Source organism: Schistocerca americana, chromosome 1 (genome assembly GCF_021461395.2).
Source record: "Schistocerca americana isolate TAMUIC-IGC-003095 chromosome 1, iqSchAmer2.1, whole genome shotgun sequence".
Lineage (NCBI taxonomy): Eukaryota > Metazoa > Arthropoda > Insecta > Orthoptera > Acrididae > Schistocerca > Schistocerca americana.
This window is the reverse complement of record NC_060119.1, coordinates 217,274,751-217,291,231: the sequence shown is the minus strand read 5'-3', so window position 1 is coordinate 217,291,231 and position 16,481 is coordinate 217,274,751. Positions and strand designations below refer to the sequence as shown.

The 16,481-nt window shown below is 44.4% G+C and overlaps 1 pseudogene; it reads left to right on the top strand.

Moving 5' to 3' along the window:
• Positions 1–2,040: 2,040 nt before the first annotated feature.
• Positions 2,041–2,158, top strand: LOC124561579 (annotated as a pseudogene).
• Positions 2,159–16,481: the final 14,323 nt, after the last annotated feature.

Below are 16,481 nucleotides of genomic sequence, written 5' to 3'. Positions count from 1 at the left end.
CAAAATTGTGGCTTGATGTAGTGTGTCCTAGGCAATGTAAACATTGTAAATCTTTCTTAAATCATTTCAGTTTAAGAAACCAGTTTATCGAAACGTCCTAACACACAATGGGCAACATATTTTTTGCATATTTCACACTGGTAATTTTTTATATTGGAAGATACTGAAGCGGCTATTAGTGTTTTAAAAGAAACGTTGTACTTTGACAGCATTACAGGTTATGAACAAGAAAACAGTCTGTGTTCATTGCGCAACGCTACCCAAAACTATTCGGAAAACAGGTAAATATGCAACCAAAATCCACAGAGATTTGTTGTCAACATTACAATGCATCCCCGTGGAAGTGGATGTCGAAACGTCGCACATTCATGTTTGGAAATAAAATTAAGCACCCATGCACATTCTTAAAATGAAGCGTCATTTTAAGAATGTGCATGGGTGCTTCATTTTATTTCCAAACATGAAGCTCGAATTCAAACAATAAATACATAAATAACAGGAAGAGCCTTATTAATCTGAGGAAGTGCTACCAACTGTATGTAGCTAACTAACTGTATGTAGCTAATAATTTCATTCCTCTCAGTATGAGCACGGGCACAAGACTAATATATATACAGGGTGGTCCGGGGACGCTTTCACTTATTTATTGCACAAGAACCAAACATTGTACAGATATCATACATATGTCATTTTCAAGAGAAACCCTGAAAGTTTTTCTTTATGTTTACCGCCACAGCTTAGTTTGGTAATTTGCCGATAGTTCAAATGGTTCAAATGGCTCCGAGCACTAGGGGACTTAACATCTTTGGTCATCAGTCCCCTAGAACTTAGAACTACTTAAACCTAACTAACCAAAGGACATCACACACATCCATGCCCGAGGCAGAATTCGAACCTGCGACCGTAGCAGTCGCGCGGTTCCGGACTGAGCGCCTAGAGCCGCTAGACCACCACGGCCGGCTTGCCGATAGTCAGCGCTAGTCGCAAACATGGCCGTGCCACAGAAGGGGACAGCTGTTTCATGAAATTGCCTCCCCGATCACCAGATCTCACTCCGTGTGACTTTTTTCTGTGAGGACACATTAAAGATCTGGTGTATGTACCGCCTCTATCACGTGAGGTAGCAGAGCTCCGGGAGAGAATACGGGAAGCGACTGCCACATTCGACGATGCCATGCTGGGACGGGTATGGCAAGAAATCGATTACCGTATTGACGTCTGCTGGCTCACTCATGGTTCCGCATATCGAATGTTTGTAGAAAAAACTTTCAGAGTTTCCCTTCAAAATGCAATATGTATGACATCTGCACAACCTTTAGTTCTTGTGCAATAAATAATTGAAAATGTTCCCAGACTTAATGTACACCCTGTAATGGTTTTGTTTGCTATATGTTCTTTGTGCTTGAAAAAAGTGTTTCTGTTTTTGCTGTATGTCCTTTGACCTAGCACATTCTAGACACCATCTTTGTTTACAAAATGGACAGTTTATATCTGATGTATTAAGACAAAGAAAGGAACTTATGACTACTCTGTTTTAGTTCTTTTATTTTCAAATATACATATACATTCAGTTTTCAGTCAAAGACCTCCACGAAACCATTTTCTAACCATGTTTTGTTTTCTCTGCTAGACAGTGTTACAGGCTACCACAAGTCGTAACACTAGACACTAATATTATACTGATACAAATAAATCGACCATATGATGGATGTTTAAAAGTTTGAAAAGTGTTGTGGAAATAAATTAAACAGTTGTTGATAACTGTGAACTTATGTAAAGGCTTTTTAACTACCGTTATTAGTCACAAAATTTTGTGACTGGTAGCGGTAGTTAAAAGCCGTTACATTTTTTTGAAACAGTCACGGTCGAAAAATAGTCAAAATGGCTTCAAATTGTAAACTTTTTGTTTCATTCCACATCAATAACAGCCACGGTAAAGCCTAACCCAAAATGTTTTTAAATTGTTTTTAACAGGCAGTTTCCTCCGGCTTTTCATTCATTTAAAAATGAATGAAAATATTGTTGGCTTCTTGTGTCAACGGCAACGGCCTTGCCGCGGTGGCTACACCGGTTCCCGTGAGATCACCGTAGTTAAGCACTGTCGGGCGTGGCTAGCACTTGGATGGGTGATCATGCAGGCCGCCATGCGCTGTTGCCATTTTTCGGGGTGCACTCAGCCTCGTGATGCCAATTGAGGAGCTACTCGACCGAATAGTAGCGACCGGGAGAGCGGGGTGCTGACCACACGCCCCTCCTATCCGAATCCTCAACTGAGGATGACACGGCGGTCGGATGGTCCCGATGGGCCATCGTGGGCCATCGTGGCCTGAAGGCGGAGTGGTTTTTTTCTTGTGTCAACACCTACAGGTGGAGAGAGGCTCTTTAGCATAATACTCCTAAAGGACCAAAAATTACTATAACATCTATACCGAAAAATTTGAGAAAGCGTGATTAGGAAAGGTCGGATTCACGGTGTTTTCGCAAAGCGTCTCCACTACGCCGAGCTTAAGCACAAAACCATAACCACATTGACAGCACTATTATATGTATCTACGAAACAACACGTCCTTCTAGACGAGGACAGCTTTAACGACACGAGCCGCAGTTGTGAAGCGGTAGTGAACTTGTGTATATAATTATCGCTGTAATGCATATCAAGTCGGGGCCATGCAAATGTGGAGGAGCCTGGGGAAGAGACGGGACGCTGGGGGAGCGGTCAGGGGTCTGCGGTCCCATGGGACGTGTCCTAGCCGCTACTGCTGCCGAAGGCAACACAGAAACATCGCGGCGAAGGACGCTACTGTCTGCTACATCACCTTCCTACACCTGCTAGGCGCCATACCGCGCCTGTTCCTAAACGCGCGTACACACTAGGCCGACGAACGACAGCAAACTGCTTCGTTGTCCAAAAGGTGCTTAGTGTATAAGGCCGTCAAATCTAAGTCAACGAAGTGTTTGGCCTTGGTTGCGTTTCGGTCTGATGGCGCTAGCATCCAAGCGTTGATGGTTGGTTGGCGTTGTGACCTCTCTCCTAACGTGGACGCCGCGCAGAGTGAGCGGTGCCCGCATCTCGTGTTCGTGCGGTCGCGTTCTCGGTTCCCACGCCCGGGTTCCTGGGTTCGATTCCCGGCGGGGTCAGGGATTTTCTCTGCCTCGATATGGCCGGGTGTTGTGTGATGTCGTTAGTTAGGTTTAAGTAGTTCTAAGTTCTAGGGGACTGATGACCATAGATGTTAAGTCCCATAGTGCTCAGAGCCATTTTTTTGAGAGTGAGCGGTGGTTTAGCAGCGATTTCTTGTGTCTTTACAACTGGTATTGTATTAAGTTTTTCAAGACTGCCACAAGTCGCACTTAGTATGTTTTATCGACCGGTTTATCAGAGCATCAACACAAACTCTGGAATTTACGATTTAAAGTGCAGTAGTTAGCTATCAAATTAAACAGCGAAACAAGTCAATAAACATACTGAGTGCGACTTGCGGCTGCCCTGAAATCTTCAATTTAAACAGTCGATGTTTTCCTTCGGGCAACGTCTGCTCTCGCTAAGGGTGTTAATTATTGCGTTTAAAAATTCTGTCATACAGAGTGGAACATTGGAGAGCATTAAAACTGACAGAGTTTTATCGTTGACAAGAATATTTATGGGGCCCCTACGAACTGCGATTATAAAAATGAATTGAAAAGATTACAAGTTTGGAGGGAATGTGATATGCACGATGCGAAAAAGAAAATGCAGTCTTTATCGACATCTTTTCACCGTGAAAGGGAAAGAGAGGGGGAGGGGGGGGAGGCAGGGTTGGGTTGTTTGGAGGAGGAAACCAGACAGCGAGGTCATCGGTCTCATTGGATTAGGGAAGGACGAGGAAGGAAGTCGGCCGTGCCCTTTCAAAGGAACCGTCCCGGCATTTGCCTGGAGCGATTTAGGGAAATCACGGAAAACCTAAATCAGGATGGCCGGACGCGGGATTGAACCATCGTCCTCCTGAATGCGAGTCCAGTGCGCTAGCCACTGCTTCACCTCGCTCGGTAGGAAAGTCAAAACAAACAAAACTGGGAATGACTATCAACTTTCTGCTACAGGTGCAAAGATATTATCTTTGAAAATTTTATGGCCTACTCAATTCCACACCAATTCAAAATCTATAGCTTTCGCTAGGGAAAGAGTTATGAAGTAGCCCGTACTTCAGTTCAGCTGTTAGGTAAACATTTTGTCCCGACACACTGCTCCCTACTTTTTAAAAGAGGCGACGTCCACCAGCGTCATTTCTTCTTTTCCTGACGATCAGCTCTTGCAGAAAAATACATGCTACACATGCGACGACTGCTAGATACTCCTCGTCCCTCATTACACCGGTCGGTGATATTGTAATTAAAACGCTACTTTATAGCAGTAAGAAAACGGGAGCAACGTCAGCATTTATCAGAGGAAACTTTTCCCGCATAGCCGACTCCATTGGCCCCTAACTCTTCGTTTGGTGACGATGAGAAGCCGAACGCCAATGCATTGGCACCAAACATTCGTCCGACTCCGGTGTCTGTTGTTAGTTGGCCGTCGTTGACCTAGTGTTTATGCGCCTTAAAAATGCTTTAAACCTGAGATTTTATGCGTTTAGTACTGTCACTGGATGTAACTATTATAATTCACAATTATTTTGTGAGTGGTGGAAGAAGGGGGTGGGGGAATAGGAGATGTGGGGCGACAACCATACATTTATATCAACAACAAAGGTATATTACGCTCCAAGTCCTTTGAACAAAAGCAAAGAATATGATATTCCAATGAAATGAATACCCCTAGCTGCATACAGGCGTTGTTATAAGTAAACGGGGACAATTAAAAATGTGTGCCCCGACAGGGACTCGTACCCCGGATTTCCTGCTTACATTTTGTTCGATATAGTTCGTTGCGTTTGGTCTGGGCGGACGAGACAAGACATCCGTTCAAGTTGATTTCTTGACTCAGTTATTTTATTACAGAGAGCACGCAGCCCTCTGACCGAACGCGCTGAGCTACCGTGACGGCTCCATCTGAGCCACCGAGGACACAGAGGATAATGCGACTGTAGGGACTTCTCTCTGGCACACCTCCTGTGAGACCCACATTCGCAGCTTATTGTCACACCACACTATATTCATAGTTCCCCTCCCCATTACGCTCATAACTCGCGGCTTTACTGCCGATTCCTGTAAGAATTCGGGCACTGTTTGTGCATCCGCACAGAAGAAGATGGTCAAATGGCCGGTGGGCCTTAACTATATATTGTACAATACTCCTTACGGTGTGCGGTGGACGATGGTTGGTGTTCCTACAACATTCGTCACCCCCTTCCCCCCCCCCCCCCCCCCCTCTTCACCACTGTTGCCACTCTTCATTTTCCAAACGCTGTAGCAAACCTAAGTTACACGACGACACAGATACAAATTTGAATAAAACGGACAGCGAAAAAAAAAAAAATTGTACACGGTTCTCCTGCTTGGCAGTCCAACACCGTAACCACTTAACCGCGGCGCTACCTCTCTTATCGCCTTCAGCATATGCACTTGGACCGTTCGCTGTTTCTATTTTGCCTTTTTTTTATTTTTTGACAGTCCAGTAGACCTCCTTCCTGTTTTCATGCTTGATCTATGTTTCGCTTCTGACGGGCTCTCCAATGGTCCCTCTTACCACTAAATCTGAAGGGGTGCGATGGGGAATTTCCCTTGTGAGGGTTTGCAGTCTTAGTAATTCACTTGTCACGGTCATCGGTGATTGGATGGTGCAATGTTTCGACTCTGCAGCCAATAACTGTGATAAGTTTAGAGGTCAATAGTGTGTACAACATTCATTATAGCGTGCAACCATGCCCCGCCATTTGGTTTTCACGTATCTAGTGTTGTCGCGTCCCAGCACAGTTCTGTAGTACGATCGGAATGTTGATGACTGTGTGAGGGTTGTTTGAGTGTCCACCTATATTGCCAGAGATGAGAGGGGGAAAGCTCGCTGACGTAGAATTGGGTGGTTATTGCTTGCAGTGGTAATCTTTTAGGATTAATGGCATGATGGGTATGCTGAAGAGTTCAGCATTTATTTAAGTAATATCTTTATTCTGTTTGATAACTTATGAAAGAGGTGGCAGTTCCTAACCCCTTTCTGTATTACTTGTCAGACTCAATTTATTCTTATCAACAGGCCACTCGTCTAAGCTTACAAGAGACAATTACTATTCCGTAAATAGTTCTTGTTAATAATGAAGCTACGAATGCTAGCTGCTCCTTGAAACAAAGACATCGTCTATGTTCAGAGCTATTCCCCAGAAAAGATAATGATTACTTATCTTGCAGTTGATGTGTGTGTCTCCAGATCTGATCACCGACTTCTCGCTGCGAATATTACTTCTGCATACTCAGGTTGCGACTGACTGCCGTACTACTGCTCTCGGACTCCTCCGCCAGACTACTCCATCAGAATTCTCCATCAGACTGACTCTTCTCATTTTATCTCTTGCTTATATACCGTCTAAGTTGAGGCTGAACCTCGATAATTGCCTTTCGGGATATTTCTATTAGCTGGCGGCGCCCTTGACACGTAAATACTTTAATGTTGGATTTCTCCTAGAGGTTTCCGCTCGATGTTACCACTTACGTATACTGCGAAGCTTCCCATGGCGCAGTCTCAAATAGTCCCATCACGTGTTTAGTCTGTGATCTCATGGGCTACTGGAGGTCCCTACTTTACATAACTTATGGAAAACTTCAGTTGTCATCCAACTGCGTTTCAAATAATGTCTTAATGTGCGTGTTTTGATCATATGCGTCTTATCTCTCTACGCTTCACAAATATCCTCCACTAGGGTTTCTCAGTGCTTAAACTCTGAGGCTTCTAACTTCATGAAGTGGCAATTTTCTCCGCTCATTTCTGACGAGTATTGCTTAGTAAAATCATAATTAGTTCGTTTTTATTCTTGGGACTGGACAGTATAAACCGAAAAAAAACTGATATCTTTTCAGCACATCTTAATCAACATTAATAATTGAACTTTATTTACCATTCCCGAAACCATAAACGTCTAAATCGATGGCAGCCATTTAATAGGTTCAATCATTAGGAGAAATTACGTCTTAGGATAAATTGTTGTCTCGTAAAAAGAAAGCCCGTCAACTGTATGCGTTTTTCTTTCTTACGAAAATTATTTAATTGTTTTGAACTCAATTAACTCATGTGAGAAACCTATGCACATGAGTAATGTGATCCACCACATTACACGATGAGGTGAAAGCCTTAAGTGACATCTTTCTTAATGACATATGTAAAACAAAGCTATTGGAGATGGGATGCTGTTGCTCACCTCACGCTGAACTGTCTCGTATACGCATATAAGTAGAAAGGTGTGTTGTGTTTGTGTTTGTGTTGGAGTGTGTGTGTGTGTGTGTGTGTGTGTGTGTGTGTGTGAGAGAGAGAGAGAGAGAGAGAGAGAGAGAGGGAGAAGAAGAAGAAGAAGAAATTGCGTCTTTTAGTATCCAACCACTTGTTTCTTCTTTCTGATCGGTACAGAAAGAAAAAAAAAATAAAACACTCGGACGTGTTAGTACGCCTAAAATCAGCGCTGCTCGGAGAAATCTTTTGAAAGTGCAAATACCCTGCTACCGAATCATCGCAGAGTAAGTAAAATGTGAGAAACTTTCTTTGACATATTCTGTGGAACGAAAGGCAGCCTTTTGTAGTTTTCGCGGACCAAATCGATCGCTTTGAAGCGCAGGCGTATACTGTCGCCTGCCTAAACGCCAGGGAGGCTCCCGGCATTTCTATCAAATTCCCGGCTTCATTAGCCACGCAAATATTGGAGCTCCTCGTGCTTGACCGAACAAAGTCCCAAATCGGGCGTGCACAATCGTATTGACGCAGCCGATGGCAAGCCGCAGTCGAATTACATATCGATGATTGATATTTACATTCCAAACAATTATGGCAATTTCTTCGGCGATGTCAGTGGTACGCACTTTCCGGATTCGCAACCACCAGCGGTATAAACTCCGCTCCTTTGCTTTTAGATGTCTGTGTGCCATTTATAAGACGATAAATTGCTTTGCCTGAGTTATTGTCGGTGTGGTAGGAGGCAATACTTAAATAGTACCTCATTTTTATAGCAACCCCTTCTTGCTAATGGGAGCACATACTTGTCGATAGTTACGATAAGCTATACATTGTATTGAGACAACCTGAAGTTAACGTAGGTAGTACTACAACACTCATTACCGTCCTTCCCGGAGCTGTGGACTCTCTAAGGTGCGGTGGTTCGCGTGCCTCTACGATACAAATAGCTGTATCGTGGGCGCAAAAACATCGGAGGTGTTCCTATATAGATGCCAGAGCAACAGGCTTTTCAATAGCTGCAGGGACAACTGTATGTATGATTAACTCAAATGCTTCAAATGGCTCTGAGCGCCATGGGACAACTCAAATGGCTCAAATGGCTCTGAGCACCATGGGAACATCTGAGGTCATCAGTCCCATAGAACTTAGAACTACTTAAAACTAACTAACCTAAGGACATCACACACATCCATGCCCGAGGCAGGATTCGAACCTACGACCATAGCAGCAGCGCGGTTCCGGACTGAAGCGCCTAGAACCGCTCCGCCACAGTGGCCGGCTGTGATTAACTGGTCGGGCCTTGTGACATTAGCCAACACAGACTTACGTTGGCAGCGCGAACAGCTGAAAGCAAGGAGGGGCTAAGGCCATCATACATCTCGTATATTCCGAGGACGTGCAGCGCTACTGTGTAGCTCAATGATGATGGCGTCGTCGTGCGTAAAATATATTGGCGGTACAATGGTCTCCCATTCAGATCTCCTGGGGAGGGGAGGGGGGGGGGGGGACTAAACAGGTGGGCCGGCCGAAGTGGCCGTGCGGTTAAAGGCGCTGCAGTCTGGAACCGCAAGACCGCTACGGTCGCAGGTTCGAATCCTGCCTCGGGCATGGATGTTTGTGATGTCCTTAGGTTAGTTAGGTTTAAATAGTTCTAAGTTCTAGGGGACTAATGACCTCAGCAGTTGAGTCCCATAGTGCTCAGAGCCATTTGAACCAACTAAACAGGTGGATTTTTCGCCACCAGGAAAATCAAAACTGGCGTTCTACTGTTCGAAGCGTGGAATTTCATATCCCTTATCGGGTATACAAATTAAAGAATCTAAAAAGAGAAATGGATAGCCTGATGTTGGATATCGTGGGGAATTAGTGGCAGGAAGAACAAGACATTTTTGGGTATTACATCTGCTACAGTATGTCGCCTAGAAAGCCCGTTAGCAAGATAGTTCTTAGATTTACGGGAAAAACAGCTGAGACTAGATAAATGAAATAAAATATTAATAATGATTTCCTTCACTTCTCCGCGAGATGTACGACTAGACTGAAAAACTTGCGTACGTGGCTGGTTGTGTGTGTATGTGTGAGTCACTATTATAAGTGCTATTTAAATGGCAGTTTACGTATGTGAATATGAAGAATTACAATAACTGCAGACAAGATGTGCATATGGTATACAGTAAACCATATAACAATACAAATTATATAGGCAGCCATATTACTCTTTTGCTGGGTTGATTGCATGTAATATATTTCGCCTGACTCTGCTTTTAAATTTTATTTTTCTAGTGATTGTTTTCCAGCCAAGACAATTACGTAATAGTCGAATTTCTGGTAATTGTGTAGAATTCAGAACAGGGGAAGGGAAAAAGTAAAGTGCGAGAGAGGCGGAGTCAGTGTACACGTACACAAAGTATGGTTCAAATGGCTCTGAGCACTATAGAACTTAACATCTGAGATCATCAGTCCCCTAGAAATTATAATTACTTAAACCTAACTCACCTGAGGACATCACACACAACCATGTCCGAGGCAGGATTCGAACCTGCGGGCGTAGCAGTCGAGCGGTTCCAGACTGAAGCGCCTAGAACCGCTCGGCCACACCGGCCGGCTACACAAGAAATGAATGGTATATGTAGGCGAGAATATCCTTAGTCTGGGACTCTTAATGTCGTAGTACATAAGAAAGAGAAATCTTTTCTTATTATTTCTTGTACTTAATTTGTAGGCAGATTATTTTCTTGCATACTTATACGAAATTGTTATCTCTATATTTGTAGCTGTCGGCTGACACTAAATAAGACTTAAAGTGTGTTCGCACTGTAGTATCACTAAGGCCAAGTTATACTTCCTTTCCCATTCACATCCGATTGACGCAGTGCTGTCTCAAAAATACGGAGGGAATAATGAAGGAACGAATAATCTTAAAGCAAAGTTCAGTTCTTGGGTTATAAGTGATTATATCTTTGACAAAACCACTCTCTACTGCATTTCCTTTTCCTACCTGTTATGCCGTAGATATCTGATCAACAGCATGTCACCTAAATACGACTGTAGCATTGTAGTGTCAGGAACAACGACACAAGAAGGAATCCAAGTTAAGAGTCATTTATTAGAACACAGAACTTTGTAAGACTGGAATTCAAAGATCTTTCCACGTAAAGTTCCGAGCAAACGGCCCGAGAATTTTCGGAGGTGACGCTCGCTGGAACTTCGGCTGCAGGCTCTCTCAAGACCGCCGCAGAGGCCCGGAGGAATACACTCATCGTGATTGGCTGTCGCGATGACGATCTGCTGATTGTGGGCCGGGGGGGGGGGGGGGGAAGGTTGATGGTAATTTAGCTCCGCCTTGTGGAGTGCCCTCTGAAGGAAGCTACTGCTATGTCTGCATTACTGAGTGGCTGCGCCTTCGCGATAGGCAGTTGGTGATGCACTAATGTGTGGAGGGATGTTGTCCGGCAGGTGCCGGGGACGTAACATTTTCAGTCGAGATGTTAATCTACCGCAAAAGACGTTGACAAGAAGAACGCTGCAACTGAGTTCAATACTTGGCATGTCCGTGAATGTATTTCCAGTAAAGCTAATTTCTTTGTAATTCCCTAATTCAAAATCATGCGACCCTACTGATGGGTTCAGGGGCAAACAGCGTGACTGTTGGCAGCTTCACAAGACTAGTGCAAAACACAGCTACTGAGTCTAGCTGCTCGTTCATTCGTTCATTCATTTACGTTAGTGGAACGTTTGCGTTATCCTCATTTTTGCATATTTTGAGAGAGAGCAAACGTCAGTGTTTCTTTAATTTCTTCGTCATCCGGATGGTTTACTGTGATCCAGCAGCTGTATAGACTAGAACATATGGGAGAAACTTCTTTTCATAAAGCGACGTTAACAGTGTCTTATGTCAGAGCATAAATGGTTTCATAATATATAGTTATAGTCAAATGCTCATCGTCGGGTTTAATAGGGCTGTAGCAGGAGTTCCATAATTTTTTTCTCTGATGGAATACTTTGAAAATTTTGGTACTTTGGTGGAATACCTCGCTTATTTTTAAGGTTAATGAAATCTTTTAAAAAAGGTAAGAACTTGTTTTGTTCAGCAACTACTTCAATTTTTATTCATAACTAATGATACATAAGTCATAATGGTTTTAAAATAATTAGTATCGTCAAAATTTCTGGAAAAAGTCATGTTATTAATAGTTTTTCGCGGAGCTCTTATTTACTTCCCAAGGAATATCAGTGTTCCTCGGAAAACAGTTTGGGAAATCCTGGTCTATAGTAAAATATAATATGATAGTCTTTTTCACAGTACGACATCGGTTACTTCACTTGTAAGGGGCACATTGTGTGTGTCTATGTGCAGCAAATCAACAATTCCTCTACAGAATAGAAATTGCATTTTATAAGCAATAAAATAATTATCGCGTAAGTTCAACGCCTTAATTGCTTTGGTTACATAAATGCCCCGAAGTTACGCGATAAGGTCCTACGTAGCTCAAGAAACAACATTTGGATACAATAATTAAGAGATTATTTTATGTCGAAAGACTTCTTTAAGGAGAAATAGTGAAAATGTTAACACTGGAAAAGCCCTTGTCCACAGAGACAATTCACGTTGGCATGGACGTTCCTGCCCACCATATTTCGTTCAAATGGTTCAAATGGCTCTGAGCACTATGGGACTTAACATCTATGGTCATCAGTTCCCTAGAACTTAGAACTACTTAAACCTAACTAACCTAAGGACATCACACAACACCCAGCCATCACGAGGCAGAGAAAATCCCTGACCCCGCCGGGAATCGAACCCGGGAACCCGGGCGTGGGAAGCGAGAACGCTACCGCACGACCACGAGATGCGGGCCAGCCATATTTCGTACAATTCTGTAGTTACAATAGTTCACTTGAACTGTCACAGTAAAAGAATGCACTACTGGCCATTACAATTGCTACACCACGAAGCTAACGTGCTACAGACGTGAAATTTAACCGACAGGAAGAAACTGCTGTGATATGCAAATGATTAGCTTTTCAGAGCATTCACACAAAGTTGGCGCCGGTGGCGACACCTAAAACGTGGTGACATGACGAAAGTTGCCAACCGATTTCTCATACACAAACAGCAGTTGACCGGCGTTGCCTGGTGAAACGTTGTTGTGATGCCTCGTGTAAGGAGGAGAAATACGTACCATCACGTTTCCGACTTTGATAAAGGTCGGATTGTAACCTATAGCGATTGCGGTTTTTCGTATCGCGACATTGTTCCTCGCCTTGGTCGAGATTCAATGACTGTTAGCAGAATATGGAATCGGTGGGTTCAGGAGGGTAATAAAAAACGCGGTGCTGGGTCCCAATGGCCTCGTATCACTAGCAGTCGCGATGGCAGGCATCTTATCCGCATGACTGTAACGGATCGTTCAAGCACGTCTCGATGCCTGAGTCAACAGATGGGGAAGATTGCAAGACAACTACCACCTGCACGAACAGTTCGACAACGTTTGCAGCAGCATGGACTATCAGCTCGGAGACCATGGCTGCGGTTACCCTTGACGCTGCATCACAGGCAGGAGCGCCTGCGACGGTGTACTCAACTACGAATCTGGGTGCACGAATGGCAAAAAGTCATGTTTTCGGATGAATCCAGGTTCTGCTTACAGCATCATAATGGCCGCATCCGTGTCTGGTGACATCGCGGTGAACGCACATTGGAAGCGTGTATTCATCATCGCCATACTGGCGTGTCACCCGGGGTGATGGTATGGGGTCCCATTGATTACAGGTCTCTGTCACCTCTAGTTCGCATTGACGTCACTTTGAACAGTGGACGTTACATTTAAGATGTGTTACGCCCCGTGGCTCTACCCTTCATTCGATCCCTGCGAAACCCTACATTTCAGCAGGATAATGCACGACCGCATGTTGCAGGTCCTGTACGGGCCTTTCTCCGTACAGAAAATGTTCGACTGCTGCCCTGGCCAGCAAATTCTCCAGATCTCTCACCAATTGAAAACGTCTGGTCAATGGTGGCCGAGCAACTGGCTCGTCACGATACGCCAGTCACTACTCTCGATGAACTGTGGTATCGTGTTGAAGCTGCATGGGCAGCCGTACCTGTACACGCCATCCAAGCTCTGACTCAATGCCGAGGCGTATCAAGGCCGTTATTACGGCCAGAGGTGGTTGTTGTGGGTACTGATTTCTCAGGATCTATGGACCCAAATTGCGTGAAAATGTAATCACACGTCAGTTCCAGTATAATATATTTGTCCAATGAATACCCGTTTATCATCTGCATTTCTTCTTCGTGTAGCAACTTTAATGGCCAGTAGTGTAGTTCTCTGTCATGTCAGACTGCAAGTGACTGAGCCATTTTCCCGGTGCGGCGGAGAGCATAGAGCAGGAAATGCAAGGCCCGCGACTGCCCCGGGGTGTTGGGTGTCAGTATAACGAAGGCAGATGCCGGTGGAGAGCGCCCTGGGCGGCGCGCGGCCGCTTGTTTTCACAGGCAGATGGAGCCGTGCCTCGCAGCTGCGCCGCTCCCACGCACGAGATAAGTTACGCCGACATTTATCGCGTCGCTCGCTTGTAGCAGCGCTCCTTCTCTACCACACCGAGTCACACGAAAAACGTTCGAGTGAAGTAAAACACAGATTTAGCGTGACGTCGATGGTAACTCTCGGAATGGGAACCAAATCTCTGATTTTTCGTTGGTTGCTGTGACCACGGAAGCTGAACACAGGACAAATGCTGGAAAAGGTAATAAAATAATACTAATGTCGTGTGTCGAGGACCTGTGGTCGGGTAGACCGCTCGCCTGGTGCAAGTCTTTCGATTTGACGCCACTTCGCCGACTTGCGCGTCGATGAAATGATGATGATGATGACAACACATCACCCAGTCCCTGAACGAAGAAAATCTCCGACCCAGCCTGGAATCGAACCCGGGGCCCTTAGGATTGACAGTCTGTCGCGCTGACCACTCAGCTACCCGGGGAGGGGGGGGGGGCGGGACCTGGAAAAGGTAATGCCTTCCCATAAAATGTTTCTCAACCATCTGATTCCTTACAATACTTGTTTTACACACTGAAAAAATGAAAACATCGAGTACGGTAAATCTGTAACTGTTCGGAGCTAGAAACATACAAACAGCATCGTAGCGCAACTTATTCGTAATGAACTAGAAGTCAGAGAACATCCTGCTCCCTGAACGTCCCCCAAAATTATTTTAGCCATCTTCAAAGTATTATACGCAAAACAACGACACATTCGTTAAATTCTGTCGCTGAAATTTATCAGCTGTACGTCTATGTTTTGTACTTGGCAAGGAACTGCGAAGTTAAGAGGCGTAATGCATGGCGAATAGTTTCACGTATGGGGTAAGGCAGTGGAAATACATTCGAAAGAAGCAGCCTTCAAGAAATACTTGGTGACTTATTCTTACAGTACCGAACTTCTGGCCGGCCGCTGTGGCCGAGCGGTTCTAGGCGCTTTAGTCCGCAACCGCGCTGCTGATACGCTCGCAGGTTCGAATCCTGCCTCGGGCATGGATGTGTGTGATTTTCTTAGGTTAGTTAGGTTTAAGTAGTTCTAAGTAGGGGACTGATGACCTCAGATGTTAAGTCCCATAGTGCTTAAAGCCATTTGAACCATTTGAACAGATGTGGCAAAAATATATGGAAAAAATATAAGACAGTGCAAATTAGCAACAATTTATAAATGGTTTGTTGGTATTAATTTCTAAAACGACTGGTGTGTGAAGACGGTGCATGGCAATATTTCTTCACTCTGTCTTTAAACACTGGTGTAGTGCTATATCCAGTGAATGATGACTTCATTAAATACAAGGTATTACAAAACGAAAGCGGCAGACTCTGAAAAATTGTGGAAAATGTCGTGAGGAATAAATTGAGGGTGGGAAACCGTATCCGGAAAAGTTATCCAACTGCGCTACAGAACGTGGCACCGTCTGCTGGGCCATTCTTTCGGCACCAAACTTGACTTTGTTCACTGACGGGGCATAGGCGGAACGTCTCGCAATGTTGTTTCTTGTTCAGCGATCGCGACTAATTGGCACTATTGCCAGTGGAGAAGCTGCTACATAGACAGTCTTTGTCTCCTATGAATGCGAAAATCCGTCAGTGGGTGACGGGTTCGGTCGCGAGTTTACATCCGCAGTTTATTTTCCTCCTTTACACCGAAAAACACAGGAAATTTTGGAGCGGTCCAGGAGAAAAATAAATACTGGGGATCGAAATCTGTGTCCGAAACCGTCATCCACCAAGGGAACACAGCATCGCATTCACAGGTGACAAGGCCAGCGTAGCAGCTAGCTAAATCTTCTCCTCTGGCGACAGTACCGGTCAGTTGCGATCGCTGAACAACAAACAATACTGCAAGATGTTCCGCCTAGGGACCGTCATCGTACAAAGTCAATGTTTCTACCAAAGTAATGGCCTAGCAGAAGGCGCCAGGGCGTAGAACTTCGACGTTCCGAAATGTCGTTGGATGGCGTTTCCTGAGATGAGCTTCTGCCTTCAATTTGTTCCTCATTACAGCCTCTCCAACCCCATGCTTCAACAAAAGCCCGTACGGAGCTACTGAGCGTCCCTCTTCCAGAGTCTTCCACTTGAGTTTATCTATCATCTCGGTAACGCTTTCGCAATTACTGCATGATCCTGTAACGAAGCACTCTGCTCTCCATTGGATCTTCTCTATCTCTTCTACCAAACCTATTTGGTATGGATTCCACACCGGTGAGCAGTATTCAAGCAGTGGGCGAACAAGTTTTCGGACTGCATTTCCTTTGAGCAATTACTGCGAGCTACGTTGCTGTCATGTGCTGTACGCTACGTACCGAGTGATCAAAAAGCCAGTATAAATTTGAAAACTGAATAAATCACGGAATAATGTAGATAGAGAGGTACAAATTGACACACATGCTTGGAATGACATGGGGTTTTATTAGAACCAAAAAAATGAAAAAGTTAAAAAATGTACGACAGATGGTGCTTCATCTGATCAGAATAGCAATAATTAGCATAACAAAGTAAGACAAAGCAAAGATGATGTTCTTTACTGGAAATGCTCAATATGTCCACCATCATTCCTCAACAATAGCTGTAGTCGAGGAATAATGT